Source organism: Schistocerca serialis, chromosome 7 (genome assembly GCF_023864345.2).
Source record: "Schistocerca serialis cubense isolate TAMUIC-IGC-003099 chromosome 7, iqSchSeri2.2, whole genome shotgun sequence".
Taxonomy (NCBI): Eukaryota; Metazoa; Arthropoda; class Insecta; order Orthoptera; family Acrididae; genus Schistocerca; species Schistocerca serialis.
Window position 1 is genome coordinate 422,174,454 of NC_064644.1, and position 13,108 is coordinate 422,187,561.

Sequence of the window (13,108 nt, forward strand, 5' to 3'; positions counted from 1 at the left end):
CCTTTCGGCGGCGGTGACGTAAAGTTCCAAACAAAGTGGGACTCGGAAGTGACGCAGCGATAATCTTGTTTGACAAATAAAGGGATTCGGGTGAGAGAGCTGAAGACCTGCGGGGCGGAGCGCAAACACGTGCTGCCGCAGCTGGCGGTGCGGTCGAGTAGGTAGGGGGCCTGTGGAGCACCAGAGGTCGGACAACCTGTCTCGTCTCGGATCCCGATGAGCGCGTGCTGGAGCAGGACTTGAACCTAAACCTTTAGCTGTCAGAAGGGATGTCCTACTACCCGTTAATACACAAGGATCAATGCCAAAATTTAGTCTGCTACTACGAGGGCCTTTCAGTAAGTAATGCAACACATTCTTTTCTGAACGCAGGTTGGTTTTATTAAGGATTCCAGTTCACCTTATTATTCCCCACTCTTTTGGCTACAAAACCCCATTTTTCAACATAATCTCCGTTCAATGCGACGGCCTTACTCCACCTTACTGCGAGGGCCTGTATGCCCGCATGGTACCACTCTACCGGTCGACGTCATTGATGCAACATCTTGTTGCATCAATAACTTCCACATTATCGACGTACTGCGGAGTTCATCCTTCATTGGGCCACACGGATGGAAGTCGGAGGGGGCAAAAACCGGGCTGTAGGGTGGATGAGGAAGAGCAGCCCAATGAAGTTTTGTGAGCTCCTCTCGGTTGCGCAGACTTTTGTGAAGCCTTGGTTGTCATGGAGGAGGAAAGCTTATTAGCATTTTTGTGGCGACGAAAACGCTGAAGTTGTTTCTTCATTTTCCTGAGCACTTCAGAGTTGATCATTGCAACATGAGGGAGAAAATAAAACAGAATAACCCTTTCAGAGTCCCAGAAGATCGTCACCATGATTTTATCAGCTGAGTTTGCCGCTTTGAGCCTTTTCTTCGGAGGAGAGGTCGTGTGGCGCCACTCGATGGATTGAAGTTCTGTACCCATTCGAAGTGATGAACCCATATTTCATCACTTGTGACGATGTTCGGCAAAAAATTGTCACTGTGTCTTCTGTCAGGTGGAGAGGAACTTGGCGGACACACACCTTTAAGTACCCCAACTGGTGGACTAGGGTGTCAGCATTACCAACAGAAGAAGTCCAGTTATACAGCGAGGTGTTTGATTGTGATTCGTCGTTCACCTCGAATGAGAGTGTCCACACGTACCACCGTTGCAGGAGCCACAATTGTGTGCGGCCGGCCGCACTCGGGAGATCGGACAGATTTGCGGGACCTTGTTCCGATGATGCCAAACGCCTCGCTCAGCGCCTCACCATGCTTTTATTCATTGTCAGGTCTCCACAGACATTCTGCAAGTGCCTATGAATAACTACGATGCTCAGGTTTTCCACTAAAAGAAACTCAGTTACAGCTCTCTGCTTAGAACGCACCTCTGTTAAAGACACCATTTTGAAGGCTACTTATAAGCCCCCCATCTATCGAAATTTCATGAAACTGTAGGGGCTGAAGCTGGAATATTCCAAGATGTCCCACAACATATTCTGCATTTTTTCAACCGAAATTGGCCAAGAAAAAAATGTGTTGCGTTACTTATTGAACGCCCCTCGTACTTCCGTCACTTTTTAAGATTGCACAGTAATACTCCCACGATGATACCACGTCCTTCAGAAACACTGGCGTCGTCAGACTACATTTACATATGTAATTCGTAAGCCACAGTACGGTGTGTGACACAGTGAATACATTGTTTCTCTCCCCCCTCCTTTTATTTGTTATTAAAATCACGGATGATACACACCATGTACACATCCTTCAGCGTAAAGCACAAATTTTCATAGTTTCATTGTAGTGCTCAAACAGGTGATATTGTTGTTACTCTTGTTGTGGTCTTCATTTTGAAGACTAGTTTGATGCTGCTATGCACGCTGGCCTATCCTGTGCAAGACTCTCCATATCTGCGTAACTGCTGCAACCTACGTCACTTCGAACCTGCTTACTGTACTCAATCCCTAGTCTTCCCCTACAATTTTTGTTCCTCACATTAACTTCCATTACCTAACTGACGATCTCTTGATGTCTTGGGATTTGTCCTCTCAACCGATAAGCCAACATGTCTTATGAGACTGTGTCTGTGATGAGTATGTTTGTGCTGTTGAATATGAAGCGAAGGAAAAGGGCTAAAACGGCCACCGACGCATAGCCTGCACCTCTCTCATAGTACTAAGGCGCCGCCAAGCTTAGCGACGAATCACTGTCAACGTGTTCATATGCCCTCTAACGATGACAACCTACGGAGAGCTTTGGAGTTTAAGTTAAGGATTAAGCGCAAATTTTGGCAATTAGAAACTTTATATTGGGTTGTTTCACAAGCTCGTAGCGTTTTTCTATAAGTTTAACAAACACAACCGGATACATATAACAGACTTTTTACTCATTAATAATATATTCTTCACCACTATTTACAAAAGTCTGCCAAAATTGGGGTAACTTTTCGAGTCTGCGACTGTAGAAATCACGTGATTTTGAGGCGAAAAACTCGTCGAGCCATGCCCGAAGCGCATTTTCATACGAAAAGGAAGTTCCTTGAAGGTAGTTCAATAGAGAGTGGAAAAGTTGAAAATCCGCGAGCCTAATATCAGGTGGATAAGGTGGGTGCGGAATGACTTCCATCCCAATTCCTATATAGTGGTTTTCCGTCAGTCTACCAGAATGCGAGCGGGCGTTATCATGAAGTAGCATCACTTTACGCAGTCTTTCTGGTCGTTGTTCTTGAATCTCGTCTGGAAGACAAAAATGGTTCAAATGGCTCTAAGCACTATGGGACTTAACCTCTGAGGTCATCAGTCCCTTAGATTTAGAACTACTTAAACCTAACTAACCTAAGGACATCATACACATCCATGCCCGAGGCAGGATTCGAACTTGCGACCGAAGCAGCAGCGCAGTTCCGGACTGAAGCGCCTAGAACCGCTCGCTCACAGCGGCCGGCTCTGGAAGACATCTCAGTTGTTGACAGTAAACGCCAGCAGAGATTGTTACACTTCGGGGTAGCAATTCGTAATGCACCACAGCGTCTCTGTTCCACCAGATACATAGCATTATCTTTTGCGATTTTGGCTTAGAGCATGCGGTACCCGTACACCCGATTTTTGAACCTTCCACACTGCATGCAAATGTCGTACGATGGTGGAATGATCACAGTTCATTACATGTGCCAGTTCTCTAGTACAATGACGTGGATCATTGTGGATTAATGCACTTAAACGATCTTCATCAAACCCAGAAGGTCTTCCTGAACGTGGAGAGTCACTATTGACAAAATGATCCTCCTTAAAACGGCAAAACCATTTGCTTGCCGTGCTCTGTCCAGTGGCATTATCCCCATACACGGCGCAAATGTTTCTGGCAGCCTTCGCTACTGTCACCTCTCTACTGAACTTAAACGGAAGACTATGTCAGAAATGTTCCGATTTCTCCACTTGTCTCTACATTTTCTAGAGTCCAGATCTCCACTCATTATCCCCAAATGAGAATATGTAAATTCAAATAGCAACAGTGAATTACAAATAAAAAAATGACAATCGATAAATAAAGCCATAGCAACCGGCATACTAACATGCAAAACGAAAACGCTACGAACTTATGCACCACCCTAACACTACTACCTGTACTCCCCTTTCCTGCCCAGCACTGGCGAAGAGAACGTCTTCTGCCTGTAGGAATAGAGCCTGCTGCTTCTAAAATGAGGCGCGCCTCCCAGACGCACATTGGAGACATCTCCTACTGAGACGTGTTACCGAAAACTTCTAACTTGGCAGACCCGCCGTAAAGTAACGTTTTCTGTAAATATCAGGGTTGTATTGTTCACAGACTACTCATTGAGCTATATCTCTTACCCGCCTTCCTGAATGAACCGTCTGCAGGTGGAGATTCTACAAAGTGTTTACCTGATTGGTTGGAGGATGTATCCTTCGGCCACTACGGGAAGAAAGGTTCTACCATGACGGAAATTTCTCTCTCTTCCATCTGCATGTCAACAACTATCTCAGCGTTGCAGTTTCTGGACTCTACACTGGAAGATAACATATGAGGGCTGTTCAATAAAGAATGATCATAATTTTTTATGGTCATAATTTTCGCGCTAAAATTTAATCTTATGATATACTGTTAGCTTAATGTGCAACAAACACGCCGTAGTAGTTTCATTGTTGGGACTCCTGGCTCCCGCCTGTGAGAGGCAGGCAAGGCAGATATGTTCAGTGTCGCCTAGTGCTGCAATGGAGGTAAAACGCGAGGAACAATATGCCGCTTTCTTCTTTCGTCTCAACAAATCTTCAGCTGAGGCCTATACAATGTTACAGGGGGCTTATGGATAGTCAGTACAGCTCGAAGGTGGTTTAAAATGTTTAAAGAGGGGAGACAATCAATTTCGAAGGTTGGTAGACCCGGTGCTCCAGTTACTGCTCTTACGAAAGAAAACATCAACACTGCTGCTATCATTGTGAGAGAGGATCGACGAATTACCTTAAGATCACTTTCTGAAATACTGAACATTTCAGTGGGTGCCACCCAAACGTAGGTGACAGAAAAATTACAAATAACACCCGTTTGTGCGCGATGGGTTCCAAGACGGTTCATTCCCGAGAAAAAGGACATTCGCGTGCAGGTATGCATGCAGTTAAAGTTGATGTTAGTGGAAGTTCCTTTCAAATGTAATCACTGCTGATGAAAGTTTGCTACATCATTTTGATCCTGAGAACAAACAGAAAAGCTGGTTGCTTCTGCTGGGAAATTTATGGTCATCTCATTCTTTGATATTGATGGAATGGTTTATCAGTATGTTGTACCTGCAGACACATCGGTAACTGGACAATACTACAGGGATGTCCTGAAAACGTTGGAAGTCCATATCAGGCGCAAAAGATCACAATTCCGTGAAGCAGGCTGGATGCTGCACCACGATAATGCGCGGCCGCATATTGCCAATGTTGTTGCTGGATATCTTGCAAAAATGAACGTGGAGTGCATCTCTCACCCTCCCTATAGTCCGGATTTAGCCCCATGTGACTTTTTTCTATTCCTTAACATGAGAAGAGGCCTTCGTGGGAGGTATTATCAATCATCAGAAGCAGTGGTGAAGGTGCGGAGGCGATTTTGAAGGACCTCTCAAAAAATAGTTTGCAGCATGTATTTGAAGACTGGCAGAAACGCTAGGACAAGTGCATCGCATTCATGGAAGACTACTTTGAGAAGGACCATCAAAATTATGAGGATGAGTAAAGGTATGTTGTCAAAAAAAATTATGATCAATCTTTATTGATTGGTACAATGTATAGTACAGCCGGTCACTTTACCCAGGCGTGTAAATGGCAGTAACAATATGGTTGGTGACAGAAAAATTACAAATAACACCTGTTTGTGCGCGATGGGTTCCAAGACTGTTCATTCCCGAGAAAAAGGACATTCGCGTGCAGGTCTGCGTGCAGTTAAAGTTGATGTTAGTGGAAGACTCAGAGTTTCTTTCAACTGCTGACAAGAAGCGCACAAGTCTTTACGGGGAGTCGATTAAAAATGTGGCTGGGTTGTACATGCGGATATCTGAGATCATCTGCACTTAATAACGTAATTAATATGCCATTTTACTCCCTTGCTAGTTACATTAAGTGTAATTCCACTTGTAAGAAATGTTCCCTTCTTTCTCAACTTGATTATATTTCTTTTTATATTGCAGTGCAGACATAATATCTCCTGAATTTCTTTTGATATTTGCGTTTTACATGTAACTCTTCTTTACCGAAAGGGATAACGCAATGATAAACACACTGGACGTGCACTCTGGATGAACAGCATTCACATCGCCGTCCGGCCATCAAAATTTTGTTTCTCCATGGTTTCGCTAAATTTATTAAATACTGGAATGGTTCCTTTGTTAAGGACACGGTACGTTTATTTCCTCATCGTTTCCCAATCTGAGTTTGTGCTCCGTCTCCTAGGACACATGTAATTGTTCTAGACGCCTTATCCGAAAATTAAGTTGACTAATTAATTACAAAACCCTGGGGATGACGTCTTATTATTAGATCTGATACCAAAGAGACCCGAAATTTTCAATTCAACGTAGAGGAGGAAATCAATGAACATAAGACCGTTATAGTATCGATGACTATAGGGATGTAGAGAAAGGTAGGACGATATCTCTGCTTAGCAAGAGCGCCAAGAAACATATTTCATATTATCTGAGTTGTGAAAATGAAATACTCATGACCGAGACTGAAAATATTGTGTATAAATGGACAAAGTTCAAGAATATTCTGTAACACGTTTTAGACAGCTTTGTGGTGAGCAAAGATGTCAAGAATGCGAAAGACCCGCCGTGGTTCGACAGGCGAATTAGAATGCTGCTCTCAAAACCTGGCCGAAACCTTGTAAACAAACAAAACTTGTAGGAAGCCAAAATCAGCGTAAGGAGAAATGTGCGTGAAGCGTTCAGTGAATTCGACAGTGGAATTCTGTCTACCGATGTTGCAGAAAGCCTTAAGAATTTATGTTAAAGCAATACGCAGATAAAGCCATCTCTACAGACCCTCAGTGATCATAATGGTATCAAAGCGGAGGATGACGAAGGGTAGGCTGAAACATCAACTTCCTTATTCCAAAATTGTTTCACTTGGGAAGAGCGTACTGTATTTCCCTATTTCTGTCGTCACACGTTAGTCAAAATTAAAGATATTGTAATAAGTGACTGCGGAATAGAAAATCAATAAAAATCGCCCAACAGAGGAAAGGCGAGTAGAACTGATGGGATACCTGTACTATTCTGCACAGTGATTCTGTACAGAACTTGCTCCACACAGCAATCTACAATACCATGCTGTAGGAGCGAAGCGTACCTTGTGATTGGAAAAATGCGCAGGCCTTTTCCATTTTCAAGAAGGGACGTCGAACAGACGCACACAACTATGAGCCTATATCGCTGACGAGTCTTTGTAGCGTTTCAGAACTTTGTGCGCGCGTGTTGTGACTTTTTTGGAGACCGAAATCTCCTCTATAGGAATCAGCAAGATTTCCGCTAACGACGGTTGTGTGAAACCCAACTCGCTCTGTCCGGCCACGAGACCTGGAAAGCATTAGGTCCCGGGCACATGTTTAATAGGTCTTGTGCTTAGATTCATACTGTATTCCTTGACTTCTGGAAACAGTTCGCTGGACTTCCGCAGGCACCTACTGACCACAATACGAGTGGAAGGAGTATCATAAATGCTTTGTCATTGGATTCAAGAGATTATAGTAAACAGAACACAGTGCGTCATTCTGAACTAAGAGAAATCTTCAGACATAAAAGTAACTGTGGTTTTTCCGCAAGGTAATGTTACAGGAACATTACTGTTCACAATATACAGGCTGTTTCAAAAAGAATCATCCGATTTAAAAAGCTATTATGTTATTTGAGATACGTGCGTGAACACCGTTCTGTTGGAAGGAGTAAACTCTCGAGTTTTACATGGTTCCCGCTAGGTAGCTGCAGTGTGCGCCCACCTCAGTTTTAGTAAATTGTTGTTGTTGTGGTCTTCAGTCCTGAGACTGGTTTGATGCAGCTCTCCAAGCTACTCTATCCTGTGCAAGCTTTTTCATCTCCCAGTACCTACTGCAACCTACATCCTTCTGAATCTGCTTAGTGTATTCATCTCTTGGTCTTCCTATACGATTTTTACCCTCCACGCTGCCCTCCAATACTAAATTGGTGATCCCTTGATGCCTCAGAACATGTCCTACCAACCGATCCCTTCTTCTGGTCAAGTTGTGCCACAAACTTCTCTTCTCCCCAATCCTATTCAATACTTCCTCATTAGTTATGTGCTCTACCCATCTAATCTTCAGCATTCTTCTGTAGCACCACATTTCTAAAGCTTCTATTCTCTTCTTGTCCAAACTATTTATCGTCCATGTTTCACTTCCATACATGGCTACACTCCATACAAATACTTTCAGAAATGACTTCCTGACACTTAAATCTATACTTGATGTTAACAAATTTCTCTTCTTCAGAAACGCTTTCCTTGCCATTGCCAGTCTACATTTTATATCCTCTCTACTTCGACCATCATCAGTTATTTTGCTCCCCAAATAGCAAAACTCCTTTACTACTTTAAGTGTCTCATTTCCTAATCTAATTCCCTCAGCATCACCCGACTTAATTCGACTACATTCCATTATCCTTGTTTTGCTTTTGTTGATGTTCATCTTATATCCTCCTTTCAAGACACTGTTCATTCCATTCAACTGCTCTTCCAAGTCCTTTGCTGTCTCTGACAGAATTACAATATCATCGGCGAACTTCAAAGTTTTTATTTCTTCTCCATGAATTTTAATACCTACTCCGAATTTTTCTTTTGTTTCCTTTACTGCTTGCTCAATATACAGATTGAACAACATCGGGGAGAGGCTACAACCCTGTCTTATTCCCTTCCCAACCACTGCTTCCCTTCCATGTCCATCGACTCTTATAAATATGGTGTCGAAACACAGAAAGCGTATTGTGTTCTGCGTTTTGCGGGTCAGTAATAACTGTACAGCGTGACTTTCGTACTAGGTATGGTATGGATCCTCCTACAGCACAGAGCATTAGACGATGAAGATAATGTTTGGTTTGTGGGGTGCTCAAGTGCGCTGTCATCAGAGCCCGTACAAAGTCCCACTTTTTACGCAGTCCAATTTTTACACAAACCAATCTATCCACTGTCACGAATGATGATGATGATCAAATGATGAGGACAACACAAACACCCACTCCCTGGGTAGAGAAAATCCCCAACCCGACCGGGAATTGAACCCAGGACCCTGTGATCCAGAGGCAGCAACACTAGCCACTAGACTACGATCTGCGGACATTAGACGATGGGATGAACAATTCCGAGAAATACACACATCAAAAAAAGTTTTGCATCACCTCGGTTCCGAGAGATCCGGAAACTGTACAGAAAATTGGAATAGATATCAACATAAACATCATTTCCGCCCTTTCTATTGCTCATGTTATACCACCATACAGCAAGACCTTCAGAGGTGGTGGTCCAGACTGCTGTACACACCGGTACCTCTCATATCCAGCAGCACATCCTCTTGCATTGTTGCATGCCTGTATTCATCGGGGCACACTATCCACAAGTTAATCAAGGCACTGTTGGTCCCGATTGTCCCACTCCTCAACGGCGATTCGGCGTAGATCCCTCAGAGTGGTTGGTGGGTGACGTCATCCATAAACAGCGCTTTTCAATCTATCCCAGGCATGTTCGATAGGGTTCATGTCTGGAGAACATGCTGGCCACTCAAGTCAAGCGATGTCGTTATCCTGAAGGAAGTCATTCAAAAGATGTGTACGATGGGGGCGCGAATTGTCGTCCATGAAGACGAATGCCTCGCCAATACGCTGCCGATATGGTTGCACTATCGGTCGGAGGATGGCGTTCACGTATCGTACAGCCCTTACGGCGTCTTCCGTAACCATCAGCGACGTACGTCGGCCCCACATAAAGCCACCTCAAAACAGCATGGAACCTCCACCTTGCTGCACTCGCTCGAGAGTATGACTAAGGCGTTCAGCCTGACCGGGTTGCCTCCAAACACGTCTCCGACGATTGTCTGGTTGAAGGCATATGCGACACTCATCGGTGAAGAGAATGATGCCAATCCTGACGGTCCATTCGGCATGTTGTTGGGCCCGTCTGTACCGCGCTGCATGGTGTCATGGTTGCAAAGATTTACCTCGCCGTGGACGTCGGGAGTGAAGTTGCGCACCATGCAGCCAATTGCGCACAGTTCGAGTCGTAACATGACGTTCTGTGGCTGCACGAAAAGCTTTATTCAACATGGTGACGTTGCTGTCAGGGTTCCTCCGAGCCATATTCCGTAGGTAGCGACCATCCACTGCAGCAGTAGCCATTGGGCGGCCGGAGCGAGGCATGTCATCGACAGTTTCTGTCTCTCTGTATCTGGTCCATGTGCGAAAAGCATCGCTTTGGTTCATTCCGAGACGCTGGACTCTTCCCTTGTTGAGAGCCCTTCCTGGCACAAAGTAACAACGCCGACGCGATCGAACCGCGGCATTGACCGTCTAGGCATGGTTGAACTACAGACTACACGAACCGTGTACCTCCTTCCTGGTGGAACTGATCGGCTGTCTGTCACCCTCCGTCTAATACGCGCTGCTCATGAATGGTTTTTTACATCTTTGGGCGGGCTTAGTGACATCTCTGAACAGTCAAAGGGACTGTGTCTGTGATACAATAGCCACAGGAGCTCTTGGAACCGGGGTGATGCAAAACCTTTTTGGTGTGTGTAGGTTGTTTGGGTAAGGCAAGTCACCGGGTTGCCCCCGAGTGTCTGACATGCTCTGAGAACACTGTTACAGGAAGCGCATATCTCGATATGCTAGAGAACTTTCTTTTCCCACAGTTGGAGACTGATTCGAACGACTTCATTTACCAACAAGATGGGGCACCGCTACACTCACATCTGGAAGTGCGGGAATTTTTAAATCAAAGGATTACTGGACGATGGGTTGTCGCACTGGACCAAATAATTCAGCCTTACATTACTGCCCACCAAGGTCACAGGACCTGACTGTATGTGATTATTTCTTATGGGGGTTATAAAAGACTCTGTTTATGTGCCTCCGTTACCAATAACAGTGAATGATCTGAGAAATCGTATCACAGCAGCTGTGGAAGCTGTAACTCAAGACATGCTCGCTGCAGTGTGGGAACAGTTTGAATACCGCATTGACAAATACCGTGCATCTCAAGGGGGTCATACTGAACACCTATGAAAAGGTATTTAAAAAAACTTTTTGAGTTTCCCGTTCATCAAAAAACAAAATTCATTGTATATGTTTACTAGCTGCAGAAATATAGGTGTGCCAAATCGGATGGTTCTTTTGATACACCCTGTATATTAATTACCTGGTGAACAACATCGGCATATCTGTGACGCTGTTCGCGAATGATGCTGTTGCACATAGAAAAGTCTCAGCGTTAGAAAATTGCGGTGAAATGTAGGAAGACATGGAGAGGATCGACGCTTGATGCAGTGTTTGGCAGTTGATCCACAGCATAAGTAAATGTAACGCATTGCACATAAATAGGCAGAAAGATCCGTTGTTGTACGATTATAAGAGTGCCGAACAACCACTGTAAGTAGTCACATCCATTAAATATCTGTTAGCACAAGTACGAAACGATTTAAAGCCGAACGGCCACATAAAACTAATCAGAGAAAAGGCAGATGCCAGACTGAGTTTCATTGGAAGAATCCTCAGGAAGTTGTAGTCCACCCATGAAGGAAGTAGCTCACACAACCGTCATTCGACCGACACTTGAATACTGCTCGCAGTGCATTTCGTCACAGACTTGTTTAATAATTCAGTTGGCAACGAGACGTTGTGCATCACAGTGTGATTTCTTTTTAAAATTTCAACACCATACGTTCCTAATAAGCATCAGCCAATATATCGACTCCCCCTACGGGAAGCATCAACCAGTAGATTGGTTCCTCCCCGTATATCTCGCGAGATGACTATGAAGATAAAATTAGACTGTTTCGTCGCAGTGTGATTTACTGTTAAAATTCCGACACCATACGTTCCTATAAGCAACGGCTCCTCCTACGGGAAGCATCAACCAGTAGATTGGTTCCTCCCCGTATATATCGCGAGATGGCCATGAAGGTAAAATTAGATAGTTTCGTCGCAGTGTGATTTACCATTAAAATTCCGACAGCATACGTTCCTGGAAGCATCAACCAATATATCAGCTCCTTCTACGGGAGGTATCAACCAGTGTACAACGTCCGGTGTAGCATTCGGTTGAGTGTCACAATGAGTCTTTCCTCTGCGTAATAGACTGTACGAATGATATTCTGTACTACTGTAATTGATGGCGAGCTCCCTATTTAGTTACCCTTGGTATGTGCGTGCATGGAACTCTAGTGAAAACATCTCATTACTAATGGGTTGTGAGCAGTGCTACAGCTTCCAAATGTCAATGGAATGTATGTAACCACTGTTTTTCGCAAACTTTGCTGGCCCGACTGCGACGTATCTAAAGCATCCACGCTCTTTAGTTGCCAACATGCACAGCTTTCTTTTTCACGATTAGTGTTTCGTAGCTTTCTCGGGTTTTTATGTCACCTTTAAATTAGTAATGGTCGGAAGGGGTGAACATTACGTGTAGAACAGCAGAAAAATGGGAATCAATACGCTCTGCCATCAACAATTTGCTCTGGTTGTGCGTCCACTTAGCTGATGCAGATTATAAATATTTGAATCAATTCCGCATAGCTTTAACAGGGCTGCGCTACCTTCGAATCAATGTACTTCACTGACTTTTTGATAAGCGCCCAATCATCAAAGGCAAGCTATTATTCACACAATACCCACAAGGGAATAACAAATTAAGTGGAACTCTGGCTACACAATAAAAAATTATTTTCTTCTACACACAGTTTACTGGCGAGTGAATAAATATTGAGGATAATCAATAATGTGATGAAACAATCAAAACTGACAATATTATCCTGAGTAAATGTTACGCCACCTCGGGCTTCAATGAGGTCAACATTCTGAACATTAATCCACTGGCAGTCAGGCTCCAACACAAACATAAGACTCACGATACTTTGTGTTATTAATCAGGTTTGTTAATCAGTCCGTTTGCTATCTAGGCCTGCTTTCTTCAAAGGAAGGGGTATAATGACTCTACGGCGTAGAAATCGTAAAATACGGAGCAGCTGGTCGAATGGAAAGGAATCGGCTTGGCCTCACTGAAGGAACCGTAACATCATCCGTGTTAAATGATTTACAGAACCTACGAGAGACCTCAACCAGAATGGCCTGACAGCAATTTGAACGTCGCTCCTCCAGAAAACAAATGTAGAGTGTCAGCCGTTGCATGGCCCCACGACTGCTTTTGGAGGCGGATCAGCAAAAGCTGAGGAATTCAGTTGTGATGGATATCACATGAAGTCAAGCCCTAATTATGCCCTTCACTAGCACGATAGCCCTGTCGCCATACATTTTTCTTGTGGAAGGCGATTATTGCCCAGGGCACAGTATACGTGAATTTAAAATGTGT